The 16,347-nt window shown below is 42.7% G+C and overlaps 1 long non-coding RNA gene across 3 annotated transcripts in view; it reads left to right on the top strand.

Annotated features, from left to right (window-relative positions):
* LOC115088226 overlaps positions 1 to 16,347 on the top strand; it is a 111,302-nt gene that overhangs the window by 32,142 nt on the left and 62,813 nt on the right. For 2 of the 3 annotated variants that reach the window (XR_003855727.1, XR_003855725.1), the window contains exon 1: positions 14,043 to 14,119. The exons of the other annotated variant lie outside the window; for it this stretch is intronic. This is a non-coding gene — a long non-coding RNA (uncharacterized LOC115088226). Of the gene's footprint in view, positions 1 to 14,042; positions 14,120 to 16,347 lie in introns of those variants that run through there. 3 annotated transcript variants of the gene reach the window in all.

Raw genomic sequence — 16,347 nt, 5'->3', positions numbered from 1 at the left:
TCTCCTTAGAGCTCTGTTCCGTGCTTTCCATGTCTGCAACTCACTACTCAGTCTGTGATGCATCCTCCTCGCTACCAGGTGTCCTCAGTATACCTGCTTTCCAGCCTTACCAAGCTCCTTTTCCTTGCCTGCACCACACCCAAGCCTCAGCCCTACATAATCTTATCTGTTCTCTGCTTTGATGCCTTCGCATCAAGTCTGTCTTAGCTCCTTGCCCTGGTCCCTTTTTCCTCGTGGTCTTTGGGCTCTCTAACCTTTGCTTTGCTTTGTGGTCTCCAGGCCTTTTGACCCTTGCCTTGCCTTGTGCCCTTTAGGTCTTACCCTGCCTTTTGGCCTATATAGGCCTTGTCTTGCTCTGTGGCCTATCTAAGGGACTCTGTTGCATTGCCTCTTGGGGCTTTCCCTGCCTAAACTGCCTTCGGGCCTTTATGTTTCATGTTCCAAGTTGTCTTAGTCTTGCCTTGTCCTATCCTTTCTTAGTCAGCTTAAGTTCATGTCCTTGCCTGCACTCAAACCTCAGTTCCAGTCCTTGCCTGCACTCATGCCCCTGTTTCATTCTTTGCATGTGAGAGTGAGAGACAGCCTGTGTGTGTGTGTATGCCTGTGTGAGACTGAGCACATAAGACTGAGAGACTGCCTGTGTGAAGATGAGGATGTGAAAGTGAGAGACAGCCTGTGTGAGATTGAACACGAGAGTGAGAGACAGCGTATGTGTGCATGTGCCTGTGTGAGACTGAACATGTGAGAGTGTGAGACAACCTGTGGGGGGGGGGTGTCTGTGTGAGACTGAGATTGTCTCTCATCCACAATCTGTGTGTGTGTGCCTATGTGAGACTGAACATGTGAAAATGAGAGACAGCTTGTGTGTGCCTATGTGAGATTGAACACATGACAGAGAAAGCCTCTGTGTGTGTGTGTGTTTGTGTGAGACTGAGCACATGAGAGAGAGAGCCTCTTTGTGTGCCTGTGTGATACTGAGCATGGTAGAGTAAGAGACTGCCTGTGGGTGTGTGTGGGTGTGGCTGTGTGAGACTGAGCATGTGAGAGTGAGAGATAGCGTGCGTGCGTGTGTGTGTATGTGCAAGATTGAGCAAGAGCGAGTGACAGACAGCCTGTGTGTTTGTGTAAGTGAAATTGAGCATGTGAGAATGAGGGAGGCAGTATATGCACATATGAGAGAGAGCAGAGAAAGTTTCAGCAGCAACCCCCCTCTTCTCCTCTTGCTAATCCAAGACAATCTCAGGGCACCCAGAAATCAAATGTTCCTAGGTATGGAAAGCAGGGGATTTTTTTTTATGCTTATTAGTTTTAATTACTGGATGTTTGTGTTTTCTGTTTTTAAATGTTTTATTGGTGTTTGGAACATTTTTATGTGATTTTAATTGTTGGATGTTAATCTGTTCTTCAGCTGTTATGAAATTAATATTCTTTTTATTAGTTTGACTTTATTACTATTGATATTATATTTTTTAATTTTTTTTATAAGGAATGATGAGTCTGTTTTTCCATTATCATACTGTTCTTGTTTCCACTTCAGATTTTGTCTAAATATATTTCTATTCATATTTACAGTATGCTTTTTTTTATTCTGTATTTGGTGAGGGTCTATCTGTATTCTATATGTATGTCCGAGATGAGGTATTCCGCCAGCGTGTAGTTTCTGTGTAGGGATCTATAGCAACCTAGCTGGTTCTATTTTCCTAATATGAGGTGTATTGATATTTTAGGGCCTAGTGTTAATATTAGCACTTCTGCCTTTTCATAAATAGGGTTGCATGCTGGCAGTTAGTATTGTTTTGGTATAGAGGTTTTACTAAATTGTTGTTGTTGTTATAATTTTTTTACTCATAATTTTCTGAGTGCTAAGCCCCACTGAACACATTACAATAGACCTAATGCCATATGGGTTCCAAGTGTCTTTTTTTTTTTTACTTTTTTGCAGGGTTTTCTGGTTGGCACCACAACAGTACATGTAAATATAATATAGATGTTGTAAGTTAATTTTTTTTTACTCCAGACTGTACTTTTAATGTCATTTTTCATATAAAATCTATTATAAATTTATAATTTTTAATTGTATAGGGAGGGAAGGGAGGTTGTGCAAGGTTGTACAGTTCACAAATCAGATTTCTTCACACATTGGGCCCAATAGGACACAACTCTTGTACTCTATTTCTGCCGGAGCCCAGCAAGAAATGGCAATTCTCTTTCTCTTCCGGGCTAGTGATAATTGTTTCTATCTTCTCCTGCTGGGCCCTAAAGTGACAACAGAATAAAAAAGGTTGGTGGCCCTGTAGAAGGACAGAGAACGCAGCACGCACAAAAATTAGTTATTTCTGTTCAGTAAGAGTACTCTTATTGTTCCCTTCTGTCATTCTTAACAATAAAAGTAATACTGAGGCTTTTTTTTTTTAATTTTAGCTGTGGGTTATTGTGAGCATTGTCTATCAGGTGTGTCATGATGAGAAAAAGGTTGAGAACCACTGCTGTAATGGGTAGAGGAATGAAGTAAATGCCTTGCAGTTTGGATCATACAAACATATAAACACCCTAAGAAAATAATAACATCTGACTACAGTTTGAGAAAGTATGATAAGCTATATTTTTCTGTATAATATATGCACAAACCAAGGACTTATGAGAACACTTGGGGAAAAAAAATAACAAACAGATTATAATACATTAGTGTAGATGTTTTTCTCTGTTGAACTCTCGTCAGAAGTCCCACCCATCCCACCTTATATTTATTTATTTATTTGTTTGTTTCAGAGCTTTTATATACCGAGGTTTAGCAATTAGCCTTCACCCCGGTTTACAATAGAACAATTTGTTACAAAGAACAGTACATGGAACATAGAATGGTATAGGTTACATCAAACTGTTAGGAGATTATCTTAGAACTAATCTTAAACGCTTGAACAAGGTCGCGTCAATTTTAATTAAAAACTTTAACAGCAATAAGGAACTGAGAAACGAGTTAGTAAGAACAAGACTATATGGCAATGAGATATGCAAGAGGTTAGGGTGGGAGGATGGAGGGGGAAAGAAAGGGGGGTGGGATGGGGAGGGGAGGGGAAAAGAAGAAAGGACGGTGGGAGCGGTGAGAGGTGAAGAGTGGAGTGGGGGGAGAGCATTAGGAACTCATAGGGGTAGATCTTAAAAAAATACGCGATCGCGTACTTTTGTTCGCGCACTAGGCGTGAACAAAAGTACGCTGGATTTTATAAGATACGCACGTATCTTATAAAATCCGGGGTCGTCGCGTGCAAGGGGGTGCACATTTGTGCAACCTGCGCGCGCCGAGCCCAGCGCGCGCTGCCTGTTCCCTCCGAGGCCACTCCGATTTCGGAGCGGCCTCGGAGGGAAATTTCCTTCGCCCTCCCCCCACCTTCCCCTCCCTTCCCCTACCTAACCCACCCCCCCCCACACCTTTGTCGGCAAAGTTACGCCTGCTGAAAGCAGGCGTAACTTTGCGCGCGCCGGCCAGCAGCCCCGCTCCGGGTTCCGGTCCCGGGGGCTGGTCCGGAGGCCTCGACCACGCCCCTGGGTCGGCGCCACGCCCCCAGGCCCGCCCCCGAAACGCCGCGGCACGCCCCCGAAATGCCGCATCGTTTCGGGAACACCCCCGACACGCCCCCTCCCCACCCCTTTTCCAAAGCCCCAGGACTTACACGCACCGGCGGCCTATGCAAAATAGGCGCGCAGGCCTTTTAAAATCCGCCCCATAGTGCGCTCATCTTGCATGGGTGTTGCTGGTGGGGTTATGAAGTTTAGCCTACGCCATCTCTGAATGTTTTGCTGAATAACCAGGTTTTCAGTTCTTTTTTAAAGGATTTGCTGTCTATTATTGAGCTTAGGTATTGTGGTAGGGAGTTCCATATGTTTGGTCCTGCAATTGAGAATGCTCTGTTTCTCGTGCACGTGAGCTTAGCCGATGGAAGTGATGGAATTTCCAGGAGTAGTTTGCTGATAGTTCTGGTGTATCGCTGAGGTTTGTGTTGAAGGATCATGTTGTTGAGTGTGGTGTTTTCCGTTTTGTGTAAGGCATTGTGCACTAAAGTAAGGGTTTTGAATTCAATTCTCTGTTCGATTGGGAGCCAGTGAAGACTACTTAAAACAGGGGTGATGTGTTCCGATTTTTTTTTTCCAGTTGGGACTCTGGCTGCGGCATTTTGCAGCGTTTGGAGTGGTTTTAGGGACGATTTGGGAAGACCTTACATGAGCGAGTTGCAGTAGTCAAGGCTGTTGAAGATCAGCGATTGCAGTACTGTTCGGAATTCCTGATGGTGGAGAAGTGGTTTTAGATGTTTCAGGACTTGCAGTTTGTAGAATCCTTCTTTGGTTTTGGTTGCGATGCTCTTTTTTAAGTTGAGATCTTTGTCAATCCATATATTATACCTTTGGTTGGCACTTGCTCAGAACAATCTTTTTTGTTCTAACTCCTGAAGTTTTGCCAAATAAAATGATAAAGAAAAACTACTGTGGGTGTCTCAGTACCACTCTGAAAGTGATAGATTTCTTGTGGTTTGTACATCACCTGTAATTGCCATTTTGTATAGACATTCTCTTTCACACGTGAAACTACTTGCTCTTGCTTTTTCTCTCAACCTAACACACTCTGTAGGTTCAGCATATGTATTCATCAGTGTCAATATAAAATAAAAGCAAATCATATAATCATTGTCTCAGATAATAGGAAGCAGCGCAAGCTTGTCTTGCGCTGCTGTAGTTTAACATGGGAGTAAGGGGCAGGTGAGCCTTAGATAGATAAGGGTTAGATAGTGGGGAAGGGGGTGAGCAACCATGGCAATGGCAGCAGTTTTCGAATTGCTGCATTGTCATTGGTTGAGGTATCTCAAAACAGGGGCATAGTGAGGAATTGCTGGCAGTTGAGCAGCAACCACGAAGCTAACACCAGGTTTTTGCTTGTGCTGAGGGTTGTTTCTCAACTGTTGGTTAGGCCCAGCGTGGTTTTTGTTGTCACCTCAGTTTTAGGAAGGTATGAGGAGAGCCAGAGCCAGGCGGGCGGCGGCCGCGGCGTCGCTGAAGGGGGCTCCCCTGCCGGGAGATGTTGGTGAGTTGGCTCCCTCCCAGGGTGCGCATGTTCCTTCGCCTGTCTCCCCGGTGGGTGTTAGCTTGCCTCCGGCCCGTATTGGCGGCGCTGCGGCTGTTGGGGGCCTCGCTCCTGCTCCCCTGCGGCGCGTCCTTTCCCCCCCCGGGGTCCCCCTTACTTGTTTCGGAGTCGGGGGAGAGTGGAGCGGAGCCGGAGGCCGAAGTAGCATGTCCGGTCAGGGTGGAGCCTCTGCCCATCTGGTGCGCCCCTCATTCGCTGGCTGTCCCCTCGCGTTTGGGTTCCCTACCGGGGAGGGTGCAGGGGTCGGCGGAGCACGCGCGCTTTGGGGCCGCTCCGGTTTCATCGCCGGGTCAGCGCATCAGGGAGGTGAGGGAGGGATTTCAGGCCGCGCTCTTGAGCCCGGTAAAAGGCGCCAAAATTAGAGCGTCGCAGGCGCGAGTTAGCAAGGCGCTCGGCGCAGGGGTGGAGCCGGGTGTACCAGCGCGCGTCAGCAAGGGGAGGAGCCCGGAGCCTCGCCGCGGTGAGGGCAGAGCTAGGGGCGGTTTGGGTCCGAGGGTGGGAGGAGGCAGAGCGCGTCATCCAAGCGGCGCTAGTGGCAGAAAAAGCAGGTTAGACAGCAATAGAGGGTCTAGGGGGGGGCAGGGAGCTCAGCGTCCAGCTAGGCTGCCGGTGTTAACCTTTAGGGACCTGGACAAGGGCAGAGAGGGAGGGAATTTCCCTCCTCCGGTGGGAGTCCCGGTTAGGGAGGAGGGGGCATCTGAGGCTGCTATCCCACTGACAGTCGTTGCAGATATTATCAGGCACTGCCTGAGCAGGGAGGCTGACAGAGTGGGGACGTTTAGGGATGAGCCAGTCATGCCTGCTGCAGGTTTTGGGGGGTGGGCTCCAGGAGAAGGGGGAGGGCCTCTTTGGGGATTGTGGATGGGGGAGAGCGGGCGTGGCAGACTTATCGCATTTTCAGCCAGGCAGCTGACACTTATCAAATCTGGCAGCCTTCTGGATGAGGTAAATCCTGTCTACCTTCTTATGAGGTACTGTGAGGGGGTGTTGCCATATCCTCAGCAGCAACTGCTTAAGGATCTCGAGTACCGGGACCACCACAATCTATTTAGGAGGCTCCAAGTACTGGAGGATGTCAAGCATTTTGTGCCTGGCATCCTCCTCTGTCAATAACTGAAAAAGGATGGCTTCCGCCATCACCCTCACAAACCCTACGAAGGTAGAGTCCTCAGGCAGCAACTTCCTTTGCTCCTCTGGAGGAGAAGGATCTGAAGGGAGGCCCTTGGAGGAGGACTCTGAAACATTATGCCTCCAGGGGTTCAGGTTTTCCCATCCTCACTGAGAGTCACAGGGGATGTTTCCCAAGGTGCTTGGTCTACATCCAGAGATACAGGCACTGGCAGAACTAGGCAGGGGGCGGAAGGCCTTGGCATCTCCGCCAGACTCTGTGGAGCTTCCTCCTCGGAGGAACTGTCGACGACAACTGTATTGGTAGGGGGAGGTCTTGGTACCCCGCTGGGCAGCAATGCTGTCCCTGGAACCAATGCCAACTGGGTCAATAATGCACCGATAAGCACGTTGCGCTTCTCCAAAAGCGGTACAAAAACCGGTGGCACTGGGTCTGGTACAGTCAGTGCCACAGGACTGAAACCCTGAAGCACCTGTTCCACCGGTAGCTGAACTCGACGCTCTAGCTCCTCCTGAAAAGCTGCCGATGTCAAGACCGACTGGGAGGAAGGAGGAATAGCCTTGGACCCTCAAGGTGGATCAGTGACTGGTATCAGGCCCGGTGGAGGCCATTGCAGACCCCTGGCACCAATGGAGGATTGGCATTCCTTGTTCTGAGATCACTTCAGGGGCATCGTAGCAAAAGCTGGTGCATCCCCATGCATCGACGGGGCCTGGTGCCAATGCTTCGTCAGGTTCCCTTGATAATCAATCCGGTCCTTTCCCGTTGCTGAGACCAATGACGAGGAACCGGACATCCTCGCCCTGGATGAGATCAATGATAGTCTCTCTTCGGCACCCCTGTCTGCTGGCAACATCGATGGAACAGACGATCCTGCCGATGTCGATGGCTCGGGTGTCCACTGATGCAGATTCTTGGTCCTTCGATGCTGATGCAGCCAATGCCAGTGTTGATGTCTCGGATGTCTTTGACCCGAAGAGTTGCTCCATCTTGTCAAACTAAAGTCGACGTCCCTTCAGGGTCATCTGGGCACATAAGCAGTAACCTCAGAAGTCATATGATGCCCTTAGGCAGAAGACACATCTCATGTGGATCTGTAGCAGACATGGTCTTCGGACATTGGAGGCATCACTGAAAATCAGATGTGGTCATGATGGATGAAATAAAAGGGACATGAACTGAAGATGATGGTAGTGGGGCATTGATAGTTGGGGGGCACCGATGGACTGCCACCATTGATCGCAAAAGAAAATTTACCCGAATCGCAGAAAAGTCTGACTAGAAGACACTAAGGGAAGGTACCGAGAGGGACCCAGAGATGGAATGAGAAAAAACTTGCAAAAAACGTGAGGAAAATGAAGTTTTCCACAAGGCCAAAAACAGCCAAAGTAAGCTCACTCACACCAGGATACTTAGAGCTCTGTGGAAAAAGAGAGACTAGAGAGGGACCCCGTGTGGATGCATGATAAAAGGCATGCCATGAATGCTCAATGTGCCTAGTCAAAATTCTAGAAACTTTGAAATGTTTTCCACATCAGGGCGCCATCTGTTGATGTCATCCATGTATGAGGACTACCATCCTGTTTGTCCTTGGAGCAAACATGTTTGGGGCAGGATCAGAAAATAACATGCATATTTTTGTGTCTGGGGGCTGATATACTAAAGTGCACTGAAATTTGTTCAGAAGTCATGATTTAACGTACATACGTTTTCTACTGGGATCTGTATGTAAATAAACCTGGTAGAAAATGTGGGGTGAATTTTAAAAGCCCTGCATGTGCCAAAGCTGGGAGATATGCGCATATCTCCTGGTATGCGCACAAAAATGTTTTTCTGAAAAAGGGCAGGGTGTGGGGATGGTCTGGGTGGGGCATGGGCATTCCAGGATTTAGGGATGAAACCGGCACACAAGCGCGAGCTGGGGTCCCCTACCACAAAACTTTATTTCTGCTATGTATGGCATGTAAGTCTTAAAACAAAAAACTAGGCTAGTCAGTGGGGTTTTAAGAGTAGGGGATAACAGGGTAAAAGGGAGGCTAATTAACTAGGTTAGGAAGTCCTATCCTTTACCTGGGCGAACTGGGAATGAACTAGGGAAACTGGAACTTGCGTCGGCATGCGTGTCTACTAAAATCCTCCCACTTAAGTTGTAGAGGTGGCATTTGTGCGCACATGGGTGCATCAATATAAAATTGTGCGTACATGTACATGCGTACAGCCTATTTTATACAATGCGTGCATATATGTGCGTATGTTATAAAATGGCTGTGTCCTTTGGTGTGAGCCGGCATATGCAAGTATATGTGTGCCTGCGCACAGGTATCAAAGTTACTGTCCCTATGTGAGGAAGTTATATTGTTTAATCAACTGTTATCTTGTTACAATGTAAAAATAGGGCAGTTCCGGCTCTATTCAACCTGTTATCTGGAAACCGATGTGATATCTCGATCGAATGTCGGTATACAAAATAAATAAATAAAGAAATAAAGAAATAAAGTTTCTTATGGACAGCTTTTCAAAAAAGATAACCACACCTCAATGAGGTATTGTTACCTTTTTTGCACAACCTGGCGTGGACTCTCTACTTGGGTAACATCAAGCTAGGTTGAGAGAACATTGTACAAATCTCATCTTTGGGTGAGTTTCCTCACTCCGAAGGACATCAAATCTTCACAAGAGTGTACTGTTCTGTTCGTACATCTCACTCTGAATGTCAAAGTGGCCTCTAACCCCTACACTAATACCTAAACCTCACCTTGAGTAACTAGGTGGGCCTCCTATAGAGGTATAAATACCTAACTACTATAAGGGCCTTATAGCTAGTCTCTCTCTCTCTCTCCCTCCTTCCCCCAAACAGACTAAAAATGCTATGTGCGACAACATCGCAAAGTGCGATAAAGCCGTGTCGCACTTTTATTTTATTATATAAAAATAATAAATAAATAGTACATGCAAAGCCAAAATAATTTAGTGTCCACTTTGTATGTAAAAAGGGAAACCTGGATTCCTAAGCCAAACTTAGGTGCACAAGTTGTTTTAATTTGTGGGGAAGACTTTGTGAATGTCAATGCACCTTAGTAGACTGGTCTCTAAGCATGTTATTTTCTGGAGAAAATCTCCAGCAAAAAAAGCAAATGCAAAAGTCTGTGGATAAGTTTCAAAGTACATACTTTCCCTTTGAAACTTGGTGAAAATCCTACAATTAAAAAAGACTTTGTCCCAAAGTGGACAGTCTGAACATTGCCTCCAAAAATTTTTGAAATAGTAATGTGAAATCCTCTTTTGAAAACTGGCAGCTTTGGGATTAAAAGAAATGACATATTTTAAAAAGTTCATATTGTAGATTTGTTAATTGGAGAATTAAGTGGCAACAGTCATAAAATCAATCTTCTTTATTTAACATTAAATGAAATATTTAGATAAAATACACATTTGTACAAGTGTTAAAGTTCTACCATACATTCATTTTTAAGCAGGTAGTATAACATGAACAAAAAATGCTGGTGAATAAAAATTAAATTTGAAACAGGACATGATTCACAATGCAGACTTAGCATAATTTTATTAAGTGCTACTATGCATTTATAGATATAAAAGAGACAGAATACAGAAATGATGCTTCTCCCAACCTACAGATCTCTCTTAATGCTAGCGAGTTAAGGTGGAATCTTATACAGCTCATTTCAGAATGGTTTTGAATTTGTCTTGTTGTTGTGCACTATGCTTTATATAAGTTGTTGTCAAATGTCAGCAGTCTTATATCATGTTGTGTACTTGTTTTAGGGTTAAACCTATTTATAGAAATCAAGTGCAACTTTTGAGTTCCAATATGTAATATTTGTGCAGTTTCATATGAGTTGCATGCCTCAGTAATATTTGCCAAAAGTGAATGAATTAGTTAATCTGGTTAGTCCATTATTTCCAGTGAATATTGTTGTGATGTGCACTCACATATAACATGAATAATATCCCCTCTGTACTAACATGAGCACACTCTTCAGAATACCGACTTGCCTATTTTTTGGTGCTATTTCTTTAACTGCTTGTCTTGTTTTATTTTTTTTCAGCAAAACATAGTATCTGTTTCAGCACTATATCTAAATGTTTTAAAATCTGATATCATTAATGTTGTTCTCTCCCTTAAGAAGTATTACTTGCTACTACTTGCACTTGTTAAGTGGCTTTCATGTATCAAGAGTTTAAGTGTTGCCACCACTCAATACATGAAATGTAACTTGAATACAGAACAATAGGGATAATAATAACATGCCATTTTGCTAAAACCTACTCTCTATTTGGTAATGCAAACCTCACAAAGGACAGTGAAAACTAGTAAACAGCATCTAGGGTAGAGGTGGCGAAGGATGCCTTCATCATAAGAAGAGCTAGAGAGGCTTAAAGCTGCCAGAGATGTACAGTGCCTGAATGAAATCTGCTTTGAAGTGTCACGAAAGGCTGAATTTAATTTAAAAAAATTATTACTTCTTTTCAAATTTGGTTCTGCCCCATTTCTTCCTGAAGGTCATTGTTCATTTGTTTATTCTTATTTTATACTCTATGGGGCCGAGGCAAAAAAAAGTCAGCACCCGCTTTCTGAATGTGCTCATGGCGCCCGCAAGGGGGGTGCCATGCTATATTGTAATTAGGGGGTCGCATTAGCAAGGAGGCGCTAGGGTTGCTTGTGCGACCTTAACGCCTCCTTGCTATCGCGACCCCACGGTTACCGGTGTTCCGCCGGTTATGAACTTTATCGGCGTCGGTTTTCATAATGTAACAACGCAGATGGCCAGTTATGAAAACTGACGCCGAGCATATCGGTGTCGGTCTTCAATGCGGCCAGCTGAGTTTTTTGTTTTTGTTTTTTTAAACTTTTAAAAGAAGCACAGAAAAGCAGTTTTTTCAGCTTTTTTGTACTTCTTTTCAATGCGTTCAGCTATTAACGCCTGCTCCAGGCAGGCGTTAATAGCTGAGCGATAAATGTGCATTGGAGTGAATGAGTAATAGCCTCATTCACATGCATTTGCATGTGATGAGCGCTATACCATTCACTCCGCATTGGACGCACGTTAAATAGATGCTAATCCCCCTATTGCATTACGGGGTAGATGAGCGCATATTTAACCCGCGTCCGACTGCGGGTTATACAGTGCATCGGCCCCTATACATATTCACGGTACTGCCTGCAAAGATTTCTGATGATGATCATGACTGCAGCATCCATATTTTATTTAGATTCACAATGGTAGCAGTAGCTTAGGAGAAGGACCTTTCAAACATTTCCAACATATATTTTGCTTTGAGGAATATAGTCATTATTATATTAGGGATCAATTATTTCACTGCTCCACTATTGAAAATCCCATTAGTGAAAGTGATTTGAATTGCTTTTAAGTCATCCAGAGTGACATACACTGAGGTAATCTGCTTATTTGCCCTCTGACTTAAAATTAAGATTGCTTTTTGGATATAAAGACCAGGACCCCAGTGCTTACTGGTTTGATTCACATCTCAGTCTCCTAATGATCGTGTTATTAATGCAGGAGGGACAGACAAACATGATTTGCACAGTGAGAGCAGTGGGCTGGCTAAAGCATTAAGGAGTAATTTTATAGCTGCAAAGTCTTTGCATTGGTGCAAACCCTGTGGGTACTTTTACCTGCAGACTTTGAACACATTTTCAAAGGAGAAGCATGCATGTATTTTCCTTTAGAAAATTATCTCTGAGAAACTACTCACATTTACATTTACATCTGCTAATTTGTGCAAGTCGTTTTTCAGAAAAAAAATGATGGGCCGGATTTTCAAAGGGTTACATGCGCCGGGCCTATTTTCTTATGCATGTAAGTCCCGGGGCTTTACTAAAGGGGCGGGGCATGGGCGGAGTCAGAGGCTCCAGGCATAGTGGCCATTTGCCGCTATGTGGGGGATCGCACGCCGGCCTACTTCAGCTCCAGGGCTGAAGTAAGTTTTAAAGCAAGAAAAAAAAAAAGAAAAAGGTATGGGGGAAAGGGCGGGGGAGGTAAAGGAAGGGAAGATGGGGGGTAGGGAATGGGGGAAGGCAGCGCGGCTCGGCGCAGGCTTGGTGCACGCAAGGTGCACAATTGTGCACCCCCCCAATTTTATAACTTGCACGCACAAGTTATAAAATTGGGCATACATGTGTATGCGCCAGGTAAAGTGTGCACATGTACACCCGCGCACACCTTTTAAAATCTACCCCTATGTGCATACATTTAGATTTTCAAAAGCGTATACTTAAGTGCAAATGCTTTCCTAATTCCGCACCCAGGAATGTCTCTTCTCAGTGTGGATAAAAGTCATGTGTGCAGTGGCACGATTCAATAAATGTATCTGCCCATAGGGAGGGAAATTTACTAACAGCCCATTTAACCACAGAAATGGCTTTTTAAATTATCCTCTATAAATACCTCCTGAGGATGATCTATATCCTGTTATTGGCTATTGAAAACTGCTGCAGTTCTTGATCTATATATCAGACACAATAATGTGGGGAAAGTAGAGGAGGCTAAGAGTGGAACTTTAAGCATCATAGGGAGGAGTGAAAGGATACATTTTCTGAAAGCCACCTTACAATGTATATACATGTTTTTCAGTCCCTATGGACTTACCTGCTCTTCAACCACAAACTGATTGCAAAGTGTGTGTTTGATGATTGTTTATTGGGTAGTTATAGAGAAAAAAAAATACATATATACTTCAAGCTGTCTCAAAAGAGGGTGCTGAGAGTTCCTGCCCACTATGCACATACATTTTTGAAACTTTAATGCACATGCATAGTTTTCTCTCCTGACCAAGTTATACCCCTGGGAATGCCTCTTTTACTGTAGCTAAAAGTTCATTGTGAAACTATTCACATACTTTAACTGGCTGAAAATCCACTGAAGCTGATTCAGTCATTCTGCATGTGTAAACCCCATTTTCATCCACATAGTTTTCATCAGGACATTTGAAAAGCGACCCCAAAAAGTCTTATAGTTATAAATATTTTACTTACTTGATCCTCTGTTTTCTATTTTTTTTAATGGTCTTTGAGTCTGAAAAGCATGAAACCATGTAAATATAGTATCTTAGTTTTGGGTGAATAACCGCTGAAGAAATTTGTACAGCCAAATCTCACTGCAAGCAGTTTAGATCAGATCTGTGGGTAGAATGTTCCACAAATTTGACATTATCATTGAAAAATAGTTCCTAATATTGCTCATAACTCTGACCCCTCTCAAGCCCTTGCATCCTATTAGACCTTAATGCATCAAGTAATAATAATGAAAATAAGAATATAAAGGTCAACCAAAATTATATGTTACCTTTTTATTCAACTAACAATACTTTTCTGACTAGCTTTCGAGAGAGATGCTTCCTTTATCAGGTCATTGCAAAATGAGAAAACAGCACACCATTTAATTCAAAATGAAAGATAAGGGCATACAGCTGTATGGAGATGTAAACGAATTCATTTTGCATTCATTCTAATGGAGGCATGGCCCTTGAAAGCTATCCCAGATGTATTTAGTCCAATGAAAAGGTATCACCTACAACAGCTGTTTCTCAACCCTCTCCTGAAGACATACCTAACTAGTAGGATTTTCAGGATACTTATAAGGAATATGCATGGGATAGATTTGTATACACTGGGTTTATGCAAATCTATCTAGATAAATGTATCTCCAGGAGAGGGTTGGGAAACACTGATCTATAACTTGGCAACATTTATTTCTGCAAGCAGACTAACATGACACTGCCCTATTTTATTTGCTGCAGCTAAACTGTTATCAGATTGATCTGTTTACCACCCTTCTTAGCCCCAGGCTGAATATTTTGCTGCACCTAAATCAAAGGTAATGCCATTATACCATTTATGGGAATGACTATGCTTAAGAATGATGCTTAATTAATTTTTATGTGAGATATGCAGCTAGTAGGGATTATTCATCTGCTATCAAGAATTTCAGTTTAAGAGACTTCATCTCTATGTACATTTAGTACTGCTTGTGTGATGCCCTTATTGAAATTGTGTTGCTACACACCTTTTTTGGGTTCAGTAGTTTCTTCACTAACCAAAGTCTTTGGTGAATACTTAAAAATGTAATGCTATATAATTGTATCTGCATACAATTTCCACCTTAACTACCTTTCTTATAGTTAAACATATTATAGTAAAAGCAACAGGATTTAGGGATGAAGCAAGGGATATATGGAAAGAGAAAAATGTATTGTACAAGATTTTTGCTGGTCTGCTGTAAAGCAGCAGTGATACACTCACTCTCTCACTTTATCTGCAATTCAGGGTAGAAGACTGCAAAAGTAAATTTGAACTATTCTACCCCCAGCACAAATTTCTTAGAAATTAGAAGAAAACTTCCACAGTCCTACAGTTTTATTAAAAGCACTCAGAATTTATAAACAATGTACTGTTATAATTTCAAAAAATATACAACTTTTTCTCCCACTTATTACAAAGGTATGGACACTTATAACTGAGGCATTTTATTACATCGGTCATGGTTTTAGTTTAAAATAATAAGGTTAGGAATGTTTAGCTAATCCAGTGATCTGAATAGCTGAACCTCCCCAAGTGCTTGATCATTTACAGTTTATGTATTGCAAGAAATTGAAATCCTAATAGCGCGTGCCTTTATGTTTAAGCCATTTTTTAAACATAAGCTATAAAAGAATATATAAAGTACATATATTTACACACATATATACATTTATTTAAAATGCTTGAAATTCATTTATGTAAAATATTTTTCTATTTTTTTTGAAAAAATATGACTTTTAAAATGCTGTCAACCTTACTTTTCTGTACATACCCTCAATTCCGATTTTAACAGTCCCTTTAGAAAATCAAAACAAAATATAGGCAAAAACAATTTTAAGCTGTTTTACAAATTTCATGGGCAGAAAATAAGAAGCTTGGTGTAAACAATATTGGTGATCTTAGGGGAAAAAAAATCCCCATTTTATTGCATTCTTTAAAAAATACAAGTACTCAAAAGTCCCAAAACATTCAAAACAAGTTGCAACCATCTTTTCCATTATATTGCAAATCTATGGACAAGCTACCCTGTATTTAATTCAGAATTCTTCCTTTTTATGAAGACATCAAAATATATATTACTTAAAATATATTACTGTAAGCTCTTTTAATTGTTTTTATAACAGTCATATCAAATGCATGACATTACAAAAATACTTACTAAATAATGAATAATTCTTGGATATCTCAATTATAATTATTCCAACTACTCTTCACCTCATTATTTTAAGGCAACAGCTGATGTCCCTGATCCCCTTCATCATCCTGAATTGCGTAATTCATGTGCTCCTTTTGCAACAGAGAGCACATTGAATGCTTTTGTAGAAAAACTATACAATACCAAATGTGCAAAGAAAGTTTCAGATTCAGAAAGAGTGCAAAACCTTTAGACAGTAACTTTCAAACAGGCACGTGTGCATCTGCCCACATCTAGGGATGCGGTTATTTTACAACTTGTGTGCGCATGTTATAAAATAGCTTGGCTGCGTGTACATGTGTGCCAAATTTTAAGTGGGCGCACACAAGTGCGCGCAAATGCCACGTCTACTGCTTAAATTGGGGGATTTCAAAAGGGACTTGTGCTGAAGCTTTTCCCAGTTCATCCCCAGTTTGCCCAGTTAAGAGAGCAGTCCTAATGCGTCGCTGCGTGTACTGGCTAAATTTCTCCCCACTTGCGTGCGAGCATCGATATAAAATCATGCACGCATATATGTGCGGGTAGCCAAGTTTATAACATATGCACATAAACATGCTCATGTTATAAAATCGGTGCTCCCATGTGCACGTACCGGCAAACGTGCGCACAAGTGTGCACACAAGCACATGGGTATTAAAATTCACCTCATCAGTTTTAGATCCAAAAATTAATTTTTTCTTTATTAAAGGCTCCATTTTCAAAAGCATTTACACACTTTAAGGTGGATTTTAAAAGCTGGATGTGTGCCGAAATTGTGAGATGGGCACCCATCTGGCACTTGCACGGACCCACCCAATTTTATAAGACAGACAGATGTGCGCACAAGTGCC

The sequence above is a fragment of the Rhinatrema bivittatum genome, chromosome 3, assembly GCF_901001135.1.
Source record: "Rhinatrema bivittatum chromosome 3, aRhiBiv1.1, whole genome shotgun sequence".
Lineage (NCBI taxonomy): Eukaryota > Metazoa > Chordata > Amphibia > Gymnophiona > Rhinatrematidae > Rhinatrema > Rhinatrema bivittatum.
The sequence above is the reverse complement of the archived record's forward strand: the minus strand, read 5'-3'. Positions and strand labels throughout refer to the sequence as shown.